Source organism: Halichoerus grypus, chromosome 13 (genome assembly GCF_964656455.1).
Source record: "Halichoerus grypus chromosome 13, mHalGry1.hap1.1, whole genome shotgun sequence".
Taxonomy (NCBI): Eukaryota; Metazoa; Chordata; class Mammalia; order Carnivora; family Phocidae; genus Halichoerus; species Halichoerus grypus.
The window spans coordinates 93,814,868-93,833,998 of NC_135724.1; the positions used below are offsets into that span (position 1 = coordinate 93,814,868).

The 19,131-nt window shown below is 57.6% G+C and overlaps 1 protein-coding gene across 4 annotated transcripts in view; it reads right to left on the reverse strand.

Moving 5' to 3' along the window:
* RIMBP2 (RIMS binding protein 2) overlaps positions 1–19,131 on the reverse strand; it is a 205,254-nt gene that overhangs the window by 169,486 nt on the left and 16,637 nt on the right. The window contains exon 1 of one of the 4 annotated variants that reach the window (XM_078061141.1): positions 12,905–12,923. The exons of the other annotated variants lie outside the window; for them this stretch is intronic. The gene's annotated coding sequence lies outside the window, so the exon portion shown is untranslated. Of the gene's footprint in view, positions 1–12,904; positions 12,924–19,131 lie in introns of those variants that run through there. 4 annotated transcript variants of the gene reach the window in all.

The window sequence follows — 19,131 nt, forward strand, 5'->3', positions numbered from 1 at the left end:
CATGCGGCAGGTGCCTGCCCACAGGACACAGGAGGACACGGAGCGTGGAGGAGTCACTCACCTGGGAGGCGAGGGGTCTGGGCTCGGGCCTCACCACCACCCGGTAATGAGTGCCCCGGATGCCAGCGGGTCAGCAGAGACCGAGGAAAAGGGTATTACTCCCCACTGCTGGTGTTTCCAAAGGAAAAAAAAAAATTTTCTTTTCTGATATGCGAGAAATACCCAACATGGGCCTTTGGAAACATTACCTTGAAAACTTCAATACTAGCCAACGGCCAGGAATGACATGAAGCAGAGATGGGGAGACGCCTGCGTGAGGCCAAATAAAGTCACCATGGCAGCCTTCCCCGGGTCTCAGACCCGTTTCTGCAAATGGGGAAAGACCCACTGTTTTATCCGACTACAGTGTGTCCCTAATGGTTTGTTCCGAGCCACTTAAAGATGCCACATCATCATTACAAGATCACGGAAGCGTCCGACAGTCCTCATTCCCATTCTGTTATTTGCTGTCTCCAAGAGAGAAAGCTAAATAATTAGCCAGATCACGCCACCCGACCGGCGCCTCGGAGACAGGCCTCCTAGGGCTGGAGAAGGCTCCCTCCTGACGGATGACTTGCTCGACGTGAAGCCTGACCTCCCGCCACCTTGTGTTTGGACTCCGGCTCCAGCTGGGCCCCTTCCTCCCGCGTCATAATTGTCGCAGCTGGCCCTTTCCCTTAATCAGCCTCGTGGGCTGGGAGGGGCTCATTAGGGCCTGGGAATTAACTGGAGCAGAAAGCAGAAAAGCACACTGGGGCTCTGTTGGTCCTGGAGCCATGGGGAACAAAGCAGGTGACCCCACTGGGGGAGCACTGGAAAACGAGTCACGTGTGAGCACACGCACTCCCCGTGATGGCTCCAGGGTCCACACGGCGAGGGTTGCTCAGCGGGGCTGCCCCAGCCTCGGGCCCTCCGGCTGCGGCTGACCTCTATGCAGGCAGCCAGCATTATGCAGGGCACTGCCCTCAGGCCGTGCCTTGGCCGCCCCCGCTCCCTCCTTTGTTCCTGCCCTCACGACGAGGCTCTTGAACAGAGCAGGGCCCGGAGTTAACGCCGTATCTAACCACCCCACTCCACAGCCCCGGCCTCGGGGCCCGGACCATCCTGGCTTTGGTACAAGGGCTTGGGGCCCCGAGACAGGGCCGTCACTGTCCCTGTTTTCTCCAGCTCCTGGCCTTACGTTGAAGTCTTCCGTCCATTGCAAGTTGGTCTTAGTGCCTGCTGTGAGTTTAGGATCCAGCTACATTCTTGTGCACGTGGGATGCGGTTTTCCCCACATCTGTGGCAGGGCTGCCCTTCCCCCATCACGTGGCCCTGGCCTCCTGGTCGAAGACCAGCCGGCCGTATGTACGTGGCTTTATTCTGGACTCTGTTCCGTGTCAGCCGTGCAGGATGAGTGAGCTGGGGGTCTGCTGCACCACACCGTGCCCCTGGTGAGCAGGACTGTACCATGAGCTTGAAATTTTCTTAAGACAGTAGAGCCCATGTTCAGTGTTCTTTTGTTTGTTTCTTTGTTTTAAAGATTTCATTTATTTATTTGACAGAGAGAGAAAGCACACAAGCAGGGGGAACGGTTGGCGTGCTGAGACAGGGAGAAAGAGAGAGCAAGAGAGCGAGAGAGAGTCTCAGCAGAGGGCACAGCACATGCAAAGGTCCTGAGGCAGGATCTCTCACTAAAGAGTCCGCCTCTCACTGCCAGAGAAGCTAGACTGCTGCCGTCTCCTTTGAGACAAAGGGAAGGAAGTGGAGAGGTAGAGAGCTCACTGATTTGCTCAAGCAAATCCTTGGAGAGCCCAAGAAGGTGGTAAGAAGATGCCCCGTCCCCCCAGTGCAGCAGAGATAAATCAGCTTTCCCAGCTGTCAGCCTTTAATCCATCTGGGCAGACATGTAAGCTTGGCTAAGAGAGCAGCAAAACCCAGCCCTGAGACGCAGGCTGCATTTAAAACACAACGGCATGGCGACCCAGACTCCACCAGGGCCTTATTCATTAACCCGTCCAGGAAGATGACCCCGTAAAAAGAATCTCAGGTACCTGGGGTGGGAAGATGAAGAGTATCATTATTCCCAGGAGCCCAAACACCAAGCATAGATCAATCTGTGCAAGGCGCCACACCTTCATCCACACCCAGCCATGGCGTGTGGCACACAGGACTCATGGAAGGGACTCCAGGGCCCGCGTGGCCGGCACATGGACAGCCCCAGACAGTGGAGTGTGTGCGACCTCGATCCCTGCCCTGCTTCCGCTCATCATGAAATAACCCTCTTGCAAGAAAAGCTCCCACTGTGGCTGGGGGATGCTCCCTTCATGTCCAGACTGACGGCTGGGAGCTGGAGCTCAGTGGGATTGCAGGTTAGTGAGCTACCACCAGTCAGTGCCACGAAGATGCTCCCCGGAGTGTGCTGGAGCCGGCCTGCACAACCTCGGTCATGAAACACGCAGGAGTGGGAGAGCCCGTCACTGGACCCGAGGGGGCCTGAAATCTGCCCTGATGGGAGTATTTACCCCATGGAATTAGGCAAAGATTGCATGCTAGCTAGTTCACCAGCAAGCACACCACCCTCCCAACCCCACTTCTGTTACGTGGACAAGAAAATACGTAAGAATTAGCGATCCTACAGCACGCACATCCAAGTCATTGGCTCCGTGCCGCCGAGCTCACTGCTCCCTCCCCTCCAGCACCGCTCAGTGAGGCGCTGTGGATCCAATGTTGCATCCCTCCAAAATCTGTGTGTTGAAGTCCTAACCCCCAACGTGGTGGTGTCAGGAGCCGAGGCCTTTGGGAGGTGATGGATACGAGGGTGGGGCCTCCATGAATGGGATTTGTGCTTTTATAAAAGACGCCCCCCCCCAAAAAAAAGACACCCCAGACAGCTCCCTGGTCCTCCCACCACGTGAAGACCCAGCGGGAGATCAGCCGGCTGCAACCCAGGAAAGGGTCTCACCAGAACCTGCCCACACCCGTGCCCCCCCTCGGCTTCCAGACCCCGGCCCGTGCTACTCGAACGTCTGTTGTCCCGTAAGTCTTGGTCCATGTGATTCCGTTACAACAGCCTGGACAGGCTTAGAAACCAGTCAACACACTCCCTCCCCTGGACCAGAGCAACGACAGGGGTGAGGCTGAGACCTACACCAGTCCAGAGCAGTCTGTAAGCTGCAGAAAGCCACGGTCTTTCCTACAGGAATTAAGAGAGCAGGTGCGTGGCCTGGTGCTGTCAGAAGCCACTTGGTCACTACAAGGGAAGCCAGCTTCAACTCCAAAGCAGCACAGGTGAGACTGAAAAGAAACCAAGTCCTGGTTCGTGACATTGAGTCTCTGGGTCAAACCATGCCTGACGCTTTCCTGAGCTGGGCCGGCAAGTTATCTGAGCCCATCCACTCCCTCTTAATGCTTAACCCACGTTGCAATGCATTTTTCTCTTAAAGGAAAGATTCCCAACCAATAGAAACCTAAAACCAAGCCTTTCCGTTTTGGTCCTCCCTCGCCTAACTGAACGGATTCATTAAAGCCCTTTCTAATGACTCAATCACTTAAGAGCTTTGCTTGTTCTCCCAAGCTTTTAAAGAAAAACAAACAAACAAAAAGCCCAGAACCCCCAGTGAACGATGCTTCGTGCTCCGTCCGGGCATCGGGATCTGTGAACGCCGAAGCCCGTCCATATGGCAGAGGTGATTAATTTGTATTCGGGCTGCTCTTAATGACTTTGTTCCCACCCCGTCCTTGAGGCTCCTTCCGGTGTGAGTCAGAGCTCACAGACACACTTCGTGCCCTGTACCCTGGACGGAAGGGCGCACCCACGTCCCAGCACGGGTGATCACAGGGTGCACGCAGCACCAGTTAGTGTCTCCTTAATCCCGACGCATCTTCCTCTGCTGACTTTTTTATAATAAATAAAAAACGAAACAAGGGTCCTCGGGACTCTTGAGAGAAGGGAGAAAGCACCTTCTGTGCCCTCTGCCAATGGGAGAGAGAGTGGCGCGGCTTTGTGCGGGGCGACCTGGCCCCATTTGTCACCAGCACCTCAACAACGGGTGTTCGATGCAGAAATCCACTTCTAGAAGTCGATCCTGACAGATAATAAGGGATACGATGGAATCAGCGTTATCTTTTAGAATGGCAAAATAACAGTCATCGTTTACAAGAAAACAGACACGCCCCGGTATCCCCTCAAAACACACTCGACCTTCAGATGGCATTTCCCAAATACCTTAGCAAAATCAGATTCAAGCTGTAAACATCGAATGGTACCCGCCATGATTTCGGCGGGATGTCTCTACATGTGATTCAAATTCCTTCTGAATTATTTTCTACGCTTTGAAAAAAAATTTCTACAATGAATATATGTTACTGTACTAATCAAGTAAAAACAACCTGAAATTACTGTAATCATAAAAAGACATAGAACATGCAGGTAATTTTTGCTGCAAAAACGGTGGAACGGCGAGGAGCCTACGCATCAGCTTTAACGCTGACGCACAGCCATGTGGGTCCCGTGGCTCTCGACGGACGTGCGCTCGGAGGCCCCGCTCCCGGGCCTCCTGGTTTCCCGCCTACACAACAGCGGTAAGGTGGAGGAGTTGGGGGGTGGGAGCGGATGGACAAGGACGTACGAGAAGACAGAATCGTGCTAAGCGTGTTAGTCAGCAACCCACCAGCTTCTGTGTCACGTCAGGCGCTGAGTGTGGGGTTTGATGCAATGTACGTTCATTTCTTACAAAATCCATCGAGGCAGGTGGTCCCCGTTGGTAGCCGATTCCCCCCAACCCAGAGGCCCAGGCCCCTGCCGTCTGCAGCTCCCCATCCCCCAGGACCCCGCAGGCCTCAGCGTCCCCATCTCCTGGGCGCCCAGGCGCACCCATCACCTCCCTCCTCCCGCAGCCGGCCCGGATCTGGGCTGCCGGGAAATGTGCTCCTAGCTCAGAAGCAGCTTCCCCCCGTACTTCATGCTGCCAGAGAAAACACCTCGGGTGAACAACTGGCTCTTCCATCCCCGGGGAGATAGTGTGGGTGCCAACGGGGCCCCCAGTCGTGGACACCCCTCCTGCCTTGTCCTGGGCTCGCCCAGTTTAGCGCAGGGAGTCCCTCCCATCCGGGGACACACAGGAGAGTGGATGGTCCTCCCTTCCGGAGCAGCATGACCGAGACAACCACCTGGACAGGGAGGGTCTGAGGCCCAGCCGCCTCCCCAGAAGGGGAACAGAGTTGTGGGAGCAGGGGCACAAGCCCACCACCCACTGCTTCTGCCCACGGGCTCGGGAAAACCCACAGTCGAGTGAGACATTCCAAAGCTGTGTGGGGAGACGGGGCTGCACAGAGCGGGGAATCGTGGCTGAAGAAATGTGAAGACACGCCGGCACGTGTGGGCAAACCCTGGACGGTGTGATCGCGGCTCGGGGAGACCCTCTGGGGGCCGGCGCGGGGGGCAGGGAGGCAGAAAACTGCGTCTGCTCCTTCAGCACCGAAGTGAGGGGCATTTCCCAGCAAGCTGTCCTGGGGTATGCTCGGCGGGCACCGTGCTCTGGGGGGGCCGTCTCGCGCCCGCTGCCCCGACAGGTGCGATTCCCTTCTTAGCCCCCCCGCCCCAGCCCCGGGCACGCGGGAGCCTCCTGCAGTGGTGTGCAACCCAGAGCTGCCTGGAACGCCGCGTCTGGGCCTCGCCTCCTGGACGCAGCCCTCCGGTAAGTGTGAGCACCCGAGCGCCTCATCTCCTTTATCTGTGGGCTCACCTCCCACAGAGACCCACCCGGGCGGGGGCCTCGAACCTGCACACACGGGCCCGTGTGCCCACAGCCTGCCCCCCAGTCCTGGCATGTGAAGTCCAAAGGGGAGCATCACTCTCTCAAACACGAGCGCTGGTGGCCGCCTTTGCCCAGGAGAGCCCAGAGTTTGCCCCGTTGCGTGAGGACCCTCTTCTCCAGCCCAGGGACTGAGGAAGCACTGGGTCTCCTAACCCATCATGGCTTTCTGGGGGCAGAGGGGTGGCAGGGAGAGTCCCCTCCCAAAGAAACAACTGCTCCTGTAATTTATCATTTAGGCCTTTGTGCTGAAAGGAAAATGCCATGAATCAATCAGCCTCCTGACCTTGCAGGAAAATATCAAAGAGATTGCAAGCAGTGTTTTCTTGAACAAAAATTTATACAGTCTTGTTTGAAAAAAAAAAAAACAAAACCACCCGCTTTGTAAATGTCACAGGAAGGATGCTAAGCGCAGGTCGGGAAGGCTCGGGCAGAGCCGGGCTGTGTCTGAGAGCAGAGATGAGCCTCCCCCGGGCCGGGCCTGCGGCTCCAGCTCCAGGTTCCCCCAAGAGGGTCTCTGCCTCCGGAGAGAGGCGGTTCAGCGGGCTTTTTGGAGGGGATCATTGTGCGTTCAAAAAGATGGGTGCTTTTCCGTGTCACTCTGCCTGGGTGGGAAGGGGTGCGCCAGGCCGGCTGCCCGAGGGGATCCCGGGCGCTCAGAAAGGCAGGACTAACGAAGGCATTGCTCGAGCAAAGCGCAGGACAGGCCACCCGTGTGATGGTGGCCACAGGGCACAGGCCACACGGTGTTCTCTGGGAACGGCCCTGAGCTGAGTCTCTCCCTATTAGAGACCATCTGGGGCCGGGGTGTGTGACAAGCCCTGCAGGCACCCCACCCAAACCAGGCCCCAGGCCTCAGAAAAATCCCCCACGTCGACTTGTGACCACCCCCGGGGACAGAGAAGAAGGAGCCCACGGGAGAGGGCATGGCTCCTCTGGGCAGGTGCGGGCCTCTCTCACTGTCTTCGACAAAGTCTGTGATCTCCAATCTCTGATGCTCCTTTGAAGGAGCTACCAATGTGTTTCTTTTTAAATTTCCCTTTCGGTGTATATTTTATCTTGCTTTAAATACGCCCATGCTGAGAATATTCAAAATCAGAGAATGAATAGCTGGACAGGAGCCAGACCACATTTCAAACGTGGATATATTTAGGAGCAAAGAGCTTTTTACCATGTGAGGCTGAATCAAGGGATGGGCGTGCAACAGGGTGAGACCAGCCGGACGCGGGGAGACCCAGCTCCACACAGGCTTGTGTCCCCCCCCACCGCCCAACCCCACTTCACCAAATTAGCCAGATGCCTCTGATTCTGAAACGCCACACCCACCGTCCCCGAGCTTGGCTTCTGCAGCAGGAAAGGGAATTTTCTTGTTTGCATTTATATATTTATGAGACACACAAAAACTCCTGCATCTTCTCTATTCTGCATTTGGAGAAAATGCGGCCATTTCAACTATGAAAAAGGAAGTCAACAACATTTTGGAAAAAACAGACCAGGAGGATTATACTTCACTGAGTAAATTGACAAAAGGTCAAAAAGCTTGATCTTTACCACGGATGTGCTTTGTCTGAAAGCTGAACCGCCATTTAAATATTTATAGGAGAGAGCTGTAACTGCAGCTTAGGGTCACCCGGAGTCCGGCAGGAGACAGGCTGGGACCGCTGTACAAGAGAGAAATAAGCCGGTTCCGTTCCCAGGGAGGCTCAGCGCCGGGAGAGGCCAGCTTTCCTACCTGGGACGTTCCGCTCCTGCCACGGGCTAGCGGCCACTGGGCTTGGAAGCAGCCTGGCACCAGATGGGAGCACCGCGGCCCCGGACGCACACTCTCGGCCCAGCTCTGTCTGCTGGGACGCCGGAAGTGGGGATGGCCCAGCTGCCATGCTCACACCCAGCACCCAGATCTTGGTTGCTAAATACTGTTCTCCACCAAAAGAGACCAGGGTCCTTGGAAAAGTGGGCTGGTTCTGGGCTAGAGCGGGGCGAGTGCCCGATGAGCTGATGAGCCAGGAGCATCGTATTACGCCAGAACTCAGAAATGAGGGCCACACAGAGCGCAGGGGCCCGGAGGGAGCTCCCCTGGCCCTTTCCTCTGCACATTAACATACATGATGATAATAAGTCTAACCAGTGAACAAAGCAATGATCCATTAATCCATAAATAAATAAATAAATATATAAACAAAAAACATAAATAAATAAAAATATATAAATGGGGAGAAAGAGGAAAGCTTTTCCTTTTTTAAGATTTTATTTATTTATTTGTCAGAGAGAAAGAGAGCAGAAGCAGGGGAAGCAGGGGAGGGAGAGGGAGAAGCAAACTCCCACTCAGCAGGGAGCCCCACACGGGCCGGGATCATGACCTGAGCTGAAGCGGACGCTTCACCGACTGAGCCCCCCAGGCGCCCCAAGGAAAGCTTTCCTTACAGAGGAAAGCCAACAAACAACCATCGAAGGAATCATGCAAAACCGCCGTATTGGAAGCGTCCTAAGTAACAGTCATCTATCTGGGTAACCGGCATGGATGCTAATGTGGGGCACATTTGATTGAAAAACAGGGATTTCGCGGTACCTGGTCTCACTGCACCTCTGCACAAACTACCTGCCGCCCACAAAGGGGACCGTGGTAATTTTACAGCAAAGGATCTTGGTGGCTGGCCCCTCAGCCCAGTGACCCAAGTGCTCATCCTCCAAAATGGCCCAAAGCCATGGCAGGGGTTAGCACCCACGCACGCCCCGGAAGGAGGGAGCATCTCCTGAACGGTGCTCCTGCCAAAACACAAAACCTGAGTGCAATGACGGGGGGCCCCCAACTCTGCATGGGGAGCGCTCTGTGACATCGCTGGCCAGTGTCCCTCAAAGATGGTCAAGTGAGCAAAGAGACGGAAAGGCTGAGAAACTGCTCCCAGGAGATTCGGGGAGATTTGGGAGCATCCCAAGTCAGTGCCACTCCGTGACCCTGGGTTGGGTCCTGGTGGGAGAGCAAAGAAAAAGAAGCAGCCCTAAAGGATCTTACGGGACAAGGGAGACAATGTGAATGTTGGCCTAGATTGATTAAATCATAGTATTGTATCAGTGCTAGATTTTCGGCCTTGCGGTCCCCATGGTTTTGAGAGAGGGCTATCTGCAGGATGCTCCCCAGCGTCCCAGAGACGGGGACACGGGTACAGCATCGGGATGGCGTGCAAGCGGCGGCCGCCCCCACCAGGGTCCATAGAATCTGTTCTTGCTGCTCTTCTGCAGATTTCACCCAAATGCCCCCTTCCTTCTAAAGTCTACACTAAAGGTTTTAAAACAAACACAGAGCGGGAACATGAGGGCAGAGCCATCTGGACAAGAGGTTGTGAAATGGGACTCGCCCGTGCCCACATGCCCAGCGGCTCTCACTCGGGCCCTCCCCCACCCACCACACGGCGCTCCTGGGCACCAAGCAGGGTGCTCTTTCTTTACCCTAATGTTCCCAAAGTTACTTTTAAAGGCAGCACTATTTGATCTTAGGGTCGTGGATTCCAGCACCATGTTGACCTCCACGCCCAGCATGGAGCCTACTTATGAATAGATAGACAGATAGATAGATAATAGATAGATAGATAACAGATAGATAAAGGCAGGACCATTTTTGTAAGAAGAGTTTTGGTCTAAGCTCCCAGAATATTGATCACATCCCATCAATCCACCCCTATTTCACTGCTGCCCGCTTGGGTTCAGCCTGAGCTCCGCAAGAAAGAGGCAACTGGGTACAGAGCCTGGCGCACATAATGTTTATCAAATGAAGGGCGGGAGGGAGGGAAGGGGGAAGGGAAGGGCAGGAGGTAGGAAGGGAGGGGGGAGGGAGGCGATGTCCCTGTCTTTTAGGGACAAAAGGGACTTGACAGACTGTATCCAATCCTGGCTAGAAACAGATGGCTCACTTAAACTGGGTAATTTGAAGAGAACTGGGTAGAGAAATTGTTTACAGAGTTGTGGGCAGGACACAGGAATCCAAAGGTGGGGGAGTCTCCCCGGGCCAGCAGCATCGGGAAGCCCACCCCGACGCGGAAGAGGGAAGAGAAAGAGGAATCACCATGACCCAAGGAAGGCAGGGCAGCAGCGGGAGAGGGAGACCAACGTGGGGCGGAGGGGAGGGACAGAGGGGAGGGAAGGGAGGAGGGAGAAGAAGGGGAGAAGGGGGGGTGGGGAGCGGCTGCCCTCCCAGCCCCAGCACCCGGCTGTGCGGCAGTCAGATGGCCAGCCCTCTGGGGCCAGAGCGGGGTGGGACCACTCTGTGGGAGTAGCAGGTGGGAAGCCACGGGGGGCGTACCACAAAGCAACAGGCTGGCGGTGGCCCCCCAGTCCTGGGAGGGAGCCCCGAGCGACAGGAGCATCCTGGCTGTCTATGGTGGCTAGCGAGCCGCTCACCAGCGTCCTGGTCCTGCTGGAAGAACCACGTGCTCAGCGGGCTGGGATCTCGTCCACGAGACACCCACCGAACCCCAAGGAGGCGAGGGCCCTGGGGGCCGTGTGACCTGTGACCTAACTCCCAGTCCTCCGCAGGAGGGGCCCTGCGGCTCTCCAGCCATGCCCTGAGCGCGAGGGGGCAGTGACCACCGCAGTGACCACATGAAGCTCCCAGTGCAGCAGGTGCCACGGGGGGCTTGCCTCCATAGTCACCCTCCCACAAACAGCCTGCGGCTACGTGGGCCCTAGCACCTGACCTCCCAGGTAAGGAAGCTACGTCTCAGAGGGACACCGGGCATGTGAACCCACACAGCGCCGCCCCAGAGCGCACACGCCCGAGACCGGCTCTGTGGCCCTTCCACGCGGTGGCCGGTCTGACAGCATGGCGCCACATGAGCCGACCACGAGAACACGGCACAGCATTCCACGTGGGGAACAGCCCAGACCAAGGCATGGAGCTGAGAAGCTGCACAGCGAGTGGGAAGCACGGGGTTTGGGCTGGTGCGGCGTGTCCACCACAGAGCTCACACACAGCAAGTGCCCCGTAGACAGGTTATGAGTTAGTTTCAAAACCAGAGCACATGGTTGGACATAAAAGGACAAGATCCAAGGGAAGACATACCGCGAATACCAGCAGAGTGTCCCCGACACCGTGTGGTCAGAGTAACCTCCCGAAGGGTCACAGGAGGCCTCGCTGTGAGCAGAGCACACATGGACCGTATCAGCCATCCAACCGTCCGAGAAGTAGCAAGCATCCCTTCAAATACCTGCTCTCGGGGTCCATCGGGGGTCAGAGCTGGCCCTCAAAAAGACGTATGCACACCCTAATCCGTGGAATAACCGTGAACATCATGTTATTTGGGAAAAGGGTCTTGGTGGATACTCAGCGAAGGTCCTTGAGATGAGATCACCTCCAAGCACGCAGGTGTGCCCTACATCTAATGACTTGGGTCCCTATAAGAGACACACGGGGAGGGGGACAGACACACAGACAGGAGAGGAGGAGGAGGTGGTTGCAGGGATGCGGACGCAAGTCCAGGAGTGGAAGCAGCAGGAACAGCCTACCAAGAGCCTCGGGATCGGACCTCAGTCTCGGGCCGCGGACGGCTGACCACCCGGGCTGTGGACACTGGTAAAAGAAGCCACGGGGAAGCTAGGACCCGTGCCCCCCACCCCGCCATGCTCGCAGAAGCAGACCTTCCCGGCCGTGTGAGCGCCATCTGCCAGGACCCAGCGCTCGCCCCTCTTCTGGACGAGTCGCCAGGCCTCTGCAGGCACGGTCCCCGCCACCCCATACACCGTCCCCGGGGTTTCAGATGGCCAGCACTTTCTCGTCATTACCGGCTCAGCTCAACGTCACAGGTGGCCAGGCCCCGAAAGCCGGCTGGCCTGACCCCCTGGGGGCCTTTCTCCCACACTGCCTCCCCGGAGAGGCTAGGAAGGATAAATACGAGCCTATCCAACCTCCCTTGCAGCCATGCGTGTCAGGCAACATGGATGTGCCCACTGGCTCATGAGGGAGCTTTTATGACGGCCCCTACTGTCCTGATAGAACAGCTAGATGGGGCTGGTGCCATTTTTCCCCACCATGAGCACAGATGTGGTGGCTGGAGCTACAACAGCCATTTTGTGACCTCGAGGGAAAAAACCCAAGAGAATTACAGGAGACGCTGGCCCTGAGTCTCCATCAGTAGTTCCCTACTTTCAGGCTTTGTGGTGAAAAGGAAACCCCCCCATTTGTAGGTCGATGACGTAATCCCCAATGAATACATTTCCTCACCGAAGAAGACTTCCAAAGCTACTCCAACGGACACGGTGCTCTCCGGACATCTCTACCGCATTACCCTGACTCATTCCCGTTGGCGCGTGAACTCAAGTTACCTTGTTAACTTAGCGACCGTCTGTCTTCCTCTCCCAAGCCCCTAGAATATAGGTTCCACGAGAACAAGGACATCCTCCATCCTATTCACCACCTTGTCCCCTATGCCCAAATGATGCCTGTGACAAAGAACACACTCGGGGAGGATTTGGTTAGTCTTCAACCTCAGCACTACCGAAATTTGAGGCTGGATCATCATCTCTTTCTCAGCCTTCCCCTGAGCGTGGCAGGATGCTTGTCAGCCTCCCTGGCCTCTGTCAACCAGATCCCAGGAGCACGCCCTTCCGTGCGACAACCAATGTCCCCTATGCAAACCACCTGCTCGAGACCCGCAGGTTCACTGAATGAGTGAGAGAATGAATGAAGGAACGGCCCTCCCTAAGTGCGCACAGACATGGCACCATGCTGAGAGACGCTGACCCAGGATCTCTGGGGGAAGTGCCACTTCGGAGACACAGCCATTTATTGTTGGGTCCAATGGAAAATGGCCATTGCGCCAACATCTTTGCTCACTTGCTCTTGGACATAATTTGAGATGTGATGTGATGTGGCCTCAGGCTGGAAAAGGGTCTCGTTCTCAGGTCCCCCATCTCCGATGGGATCGCCACGGCTGCTCGGCTCAGAACATGTCTCCGTCTCTCCGTCTATGCTCCCAGGGCAGAGACAACTCCGGTTAAAGCCCGAAACCCTGCACTAACACGGCAATGCTCCAATCCCCAGGAAATTTCCACAGATGGAACGGGGAAGAAACACGCACCCTTGGCCAGGCCTGATTCCCGCAGCACGACTCATTAAATCAATTAAATCACTTGCTTGGCAGGATTATTTATGGAAATGGGAAATCATGTTCCATCAGCTAAACACCGTCTTCAAACCGGCGGGTGAGCTGAGCTCATAGTCCCATAATTTGGGTGGACCGGATCTTGAATTCTGTGAAGCATCTCTAACTTCGGCCGGCACTCTCAGATCCGTCCAGTGTCTCACGTCTGCTCGTGGTCTTGCCGTATCTCCTTTTTCAGGTCCAGAAGGGAAGCACAGAGGGGCTCCATGCCGTGGCTGTGTTGCCAACTGAGCAAAAACAAAAACTTGAGAGTTTAACAGCAAATCCTATGCTGGGTCAAACACACAGAGGCCAGCATGGTGGGCCAGGAACGAGGATGAACAAAGCAGGCAGGGGAGGCTGGGGAAAACTGAACGGCCATGCGTCCCTGCAAGGGCACTGTGGCCACACAGAAGCAGAGACGGTGGTGCCAGGGCCTCTGGTTTCTTTCAAGAAAACTGTCAGAAAGCTGGAATATTATGGGAAATTTGTGTACATTTGGTTTTAAACACTGGCAATGAACTTGGAACTGAAAACACAACATGTTTGCAGACCTTATCAGGGCATTGAGACCAACACTTATGACCTTCACCCTGTTTCTCCTCACGCCCCTTATTCCTCAAGAGCAGCTTCGAGTGACTGCCTGCTTCTCATTTAGGGATTTGTTCTGCCCTCGGGGAAAAGAAGGAAGTCCCCAAGGAAAGGACAGACTGTATCAGAAAAGGAACACGAGAGTCCTCCAAGGAACAGGCCCCACTTGGGACTCTAAGAATCAGAGTGGCTGCTCCTGATCTTGACAGGGGAACACAATTCGGGCTAAATTGTTAGAACATCCACAAAACTACCTCCCGTTCGGGTTCCCAGTAAGCGCAGGGGCTGTTCCGAGCAGAGGAGGCGGGTACCGGCCCGGCCATGTGGGCGCCATCTGCCTCCCCAGCCCTGTGTCGGGGCTGGCTGTCCAACCCTCCGGAAGGCACCGCCCCATCGACCTGGAGCAGGCACCCCCTCCTCCTGTTGTAGGCACAAACAGGCCAAAAGCCCACTTGGGGAAAACCCTAAGCAAGTGGTCAGCGCCTCAAAACCGAACGTCAGGCTGGAGTTGAGGATGCTGGGGCCGTGAGGACGTGCGCCATGGCGCGAGTGGTGCTACGTTCCCGGACGGTTCGCCCACCCGCTGACCAGCAACCCAGCGCAGCTGGGGGGGCGGGGGGGTGAGAACCACAGAGGCCTCTGTGCGGGATGAGGATGCTGCCATGCAAAGCATGGCGGCCACGCGGGACAGAGCGGGAGGGCAGGGCGACCCCTGCAGGCCTGGGCACCATGGTCTAACCTGTGAGGCCGGTAGGCGGGTGAGGATGGCATGTCTGGTGGTATCAGTCCAGGGGCTACTTTTATATGAGGATAAAATACGCCCAGCATCAAAGTGACCATTTTAACGTGCGCGATGTGGCGATGTTAGGTGCGCTCGTCACTGCTGGGTGGAGATCAGCGTGCTCCAGTCCCGTTTCCATCAGCCCGACAGACCCCGCAGCCATCACCCCCGTCCCCGCCCAGCCCCCCAACCACTAACCCGCCTCCTGCCTCCAAGGATCTGCATCTCTGGACGGTTCACACAGTAGGACTTTTCGTTCCCGTTCAGTCAGTTCAGTGGGTTGAGATTCTTACACTCACTTTCCAGATGTTACAGAGCGAAGTTCCAAGAGAATAGGTTGGTCTGAAGTCACGGACTGTGGGGGGCAGAGCCAGGGTTGGAGCGCAGGCCTCCCAAACTCCACCCAGGCATCCCTGGGACAGCAGTCCCGCCCTGTCCTCAGCTGGACGGCTGCCTGATCGCGTGAGGCAGCCTTGGTCAGGCCGGCCTCTGGGGACAGAGGCCGAGCTGACCTCTCCCGGCCTGCCTGTCCCCAGCTCTGACCATGTCAGGGGCTCCCGTCCCCAGCGCCATGCTGTCCACCATGCCCCTGATGCCCTGCCCTGACCAGGACGCCCCTGTGCTCACCGGGCGTGGGCCGACTCAGTGCCCTCTCGCCCCCGCTCCTCCATCCCTCACTGAGCTCGGGACACCTACATCGGACCCTCATAATCCTGCCCCGAAACCCCCTTTGAGGGTGGTACCTGTCGGACGGATTTCGGCTGCAGACCACAGACAGCCGGGCCTCCCCGATGCTAACGGAGCTGCTAGGCCCGCTGATGGGTCAGAGCAGACCGCCGCTCGGCTGCGCGGTGGGCCTGCTCACTCCACCCTTACTGGCCGGCAGACAGCCCTGCCTGGGGGAGCCGGCCTCCCGATAAACCACTCTGGTTTCCTATCTGACCCTCCACCCCACGTCCCCGCACCTGGCTCCTTCCAGCCTCCTTTCCCTCCCCAGAAAAGAGAAACCCACTCTGCCCACCTCTGGGACGCCTGCCCACCGGCTCAGCGCCCTCCCTGCTGCCGAGGCCCCGCCGCTGCGCCGGCCGGAGTCCTGTCCAGTAAACGCCCTCCTTCCAGGACCAGCTTTGTTTCCTATTTGACACTTATTGCAAATTCGTCGTGTCACCCTCATCAAGAGAACTGTTAGGAAACGTCTCTGCCTCTCATGGTCCTCGTCTGAGTGGACAGCGCACACCCTACCCCTCTCCCGTGGTCACTCAGCGCCCACAGAACCCAAGCGGCCACCATCACCTTCCCCCCACGCCGGAGGGAAACGCAAACCGAGGCTCGGGTCGTGGGAGCCACACCGCTCTGCCAGACTCACGGTGGCAGGCAGGGCTGCCGACGATGAGACGTTTAAATCACGGCTGAGATTAAATGTGATGACCGTGCCAGGAGAGGGGCTCGGTCTGCCAAGATGAGGATTTGATGATGAAGCAGATCGCTGGCACGGCCGCGCTGGGCACGGGCCCACAGGCACCCGCGGCCAGGCGTTTAGCCGGCGGGCTGGCTCAGCAGCGGGGGGCGGCCTGGCGCTGTGGGAGCTGGGCCGCGGCTTCCGACACCACCCGCCCGCCGGAGCACCACCTGCCGGCTGGCCCGGTGCCACCCGGGGGCCGGGGACCAGATGGCGGCACGGGCTCCAGGCGCAGGGTGGGTGGGGCCGGGCGGGACCCTGACAGGGAGAGGGGCGCAAGGAGCTAGCACCAGCCCACCGGCAGGTGAATAATGTGGGCTTTGTGACCTGGACGCTGTCGCGACTGGAGACCAGCTTCCAGATGAGATCCTCCTCGTGGAGAAAGAGAGGACACACTCTCCCCTCGGTGGATCCCTGAATGTTCTTGAAGCGAAAACGTCCTTAGGGTCTTTCTCAGGTTATAAAATAACACGTGCATTGTCTCTGCACATTTCAGTTCGCAATGCTTCTCATAAACTAAGGGAAAATCAAGGGGACAGAGAATGTGTGTGAAAAGGTGATTATCGTGTCTTTGTTCCACACTGTTCTATGCTGTTCATTTACTCGACGTCTGCTTCGCTTACTAACGCTCCCAGGTGACTGGACATTGGGCTGAGGAGTCACCAGGAAGGAAGGGAATGCTCCGGAAACATGGGACAGTTCGGACGTGCAGAGGGAAATGTCTGAAAGCTAAGGAAGTCCCGTCATCCGGAGCGTAGGGTTCTGGCCATTCTCTGCCCACATTCACTCATGCACATGCTGCGCACCTTCCCTCCGGGGGTGTGTGAACCACCGGACTGCGATTCACGGATTCCAGCCTTCCGTGAACATCCGGTAAGCGTCAGGTCTGTGGGGCTCAGGCCCCGGGCACACAATTTCCAAGGAAATTGCAATGCTAGAACCTCATTGCCGTGAGACGTGGTGGACTGAGCCCAAAGACCCAAACTACCACAGCCCCTGGGCTCGGTCAGCTGTCTGACATAATTCACGCTGAGGGAAGGACGCACACGCTGCAGAAGGAATTAGACATCGGAAGAAGCCAAGCTCGTTTCCATGAGGCTTTCCTTCTGTTCCAGACACTGTTCCCAGCTCCCAACTCTGGCCGCAACATTACTCCCGCCGGGTCTCCTACGGCAGGCCCCTGCCCCCGCCTGGCGAGTCCTCCCACAACGGCACACGGTCCTTCCAGATCACGCTGCGGCCTTCGCTCTGCACCATGGCGATCCACAAAGCCGGCCTCCACCTGCCTCCTCCCACGCACCTCTCTCCACTGCACCTCCCGGCCCTCTTTCCAGCACACCACTCGCTCCTGAGAGCAGGGAGCAGACAGAACATTCCAGAACACTCGGGAGCTCTCCCGGCAGCTCCCTCCCACTATCCAGATGCCATTCCCCAGACCTCCTGTGTACGGGGCCCCGCCAAGCTGCTGCGGTCCCCCCCGACATGCCTGTGTTCACAGCACCTGTCGCTATCTGGAGTGAGCCAGCCTGGTTCCCCGTCCGCATGCTCCTTGCACTGGAAGCTCGTCTGTCCCGTTCACCGCGGCCCCCCACACGGACCCTCAGAACAGACCCAGTGAACACACGAATGCACATGTCCCCGATAGCAGCCACATGACTCGGGGAGCTCGCGTCCAAAGGGCAGTCGTGCTCCCCTCCCGTCGACCACCCCTCGGGGACCCTGAGCTGGAGGCTGTAACAGGAGGCTGTGAACGCCCAGGAAACATGGCCACAGGCAGGTGTCCCACAAAGGCGGGGCACTGAGCACCCCACATCCTGAAGAAAGATCCCATAACAGGGCGAAGGCTTTCCTCGGGGCGCTTAGATGAGTGCAGAACCACTCTGCAGCCTGCAGACATCAGTCCTCCCCCCAAACCCCACTTCCAGCGCTCAGTAGGACCGTCTCAACTTCTTGGGCCGAGTGGAAGCTCAGCCCACTCCACACGCAGCCGCAGAACCCAGACAAAGGTTTCGTGGACCAGAGCGTGCACAGGGCACACCGACGCGGACACGCCCCCTCTCCCACCGTATGAAGCCTGCGGGTTATGACCACGAAACTGAGTTCGTGGCTCCGGAACGGGCTGCGACCTGCGGTCTGAAAAGCCCTCACAGCCGCTGCTCCTGATTTGGCAACCAAACCCCTCCACCCGCATCCCTGCATCCCGTGCCCGCAGGTGGGTCGTGTGAGTTTTCCACGCTTCAGGACGAAGGACCACAGACACACGCGCAGCCCACGTGCATTTCTGGAGGCCAGACGTGCGGGCAGCTCGGCCGGGCTCTGCTCACCAAGGTGCTGGCCGGCGGGCTCTTCCCAGGAGGCTGTGTGGGACAATCTGCGTCCAGTCCCATCCAGGCTGTTGGCAGAATTCGGCTCCTGAGGACAGCCGGGCCAGGGCCCCGTCTCCTGGCTGGCTGCCGGCGGGGGTCCCTGAGCAGCCCGAGGGGCCTTCCTGTCCTTTCTCGCCGTCCCTCACCTCCACCGTCCGTGGCCGCATGTGCAATCCTCTGGGACCTGACTCTCGCCCACCCGGCCTCCTCCGCCCGCTGGTCTGACGCCATCAGACCAGACCAGACTTTCCTGCCGGACACTCTGCCCCCAGGTCCTCGGTGACACCACCTCGGACGCCATGTCATCCATGTCCACGTTCCGCGGAGCGGGTTGGGGTCTCATCGGGACACGTTTAGAGCTCTGCCGACCAGACCCTGAGAGACCACGGCTCCAGGGCTCATGGCCGTTCTGCCCGCAGGGGCGGGGGGCCCATTTCAGAATGCGGGAAGAAGAGGACATACAGGCAGACTCTTCGTTTTGATGATGCCTTGGGTGAGTGGAGCCAAGGCTGATGTCCTCTCCACCCCGATCTCGCTGCAGTCCCCCATCCCCCTTACCACTTACTCCAGTCTGGGAAGGGCTCTCATCTTTGCCGCCAGGCCACCCGCCCCCTGAATGAGATAACTGGACCAGTACCGTGTCCCAGGCTGGTGCTGGGGGCCCCACCATCAGTGGGCGCTCCAGTGCCGAGGAAGCCTCGAGGGCTGAGCGCCTGCTTCGGGCAGGATGTGGCTTACACATGGGCACACAGGCCGGACGTCCCCACCAGGACTCCCAGAGCAGGTCTGCAGTGTGGGGAGAACCCCACAGCCCACAGGAAGCGGCCCCAGGGAGGTCTCTGTCCCCAGATGGGATGCTCTATGAGTCACACGTGGCCCCCAGTGTCCCCAGTGAAAGGGAAAAAGCCTATGGGGCGTGCGTCTGTTGTCATCCATTGCACCTGTTCCCCCCCCCCAGCGGTCAGCT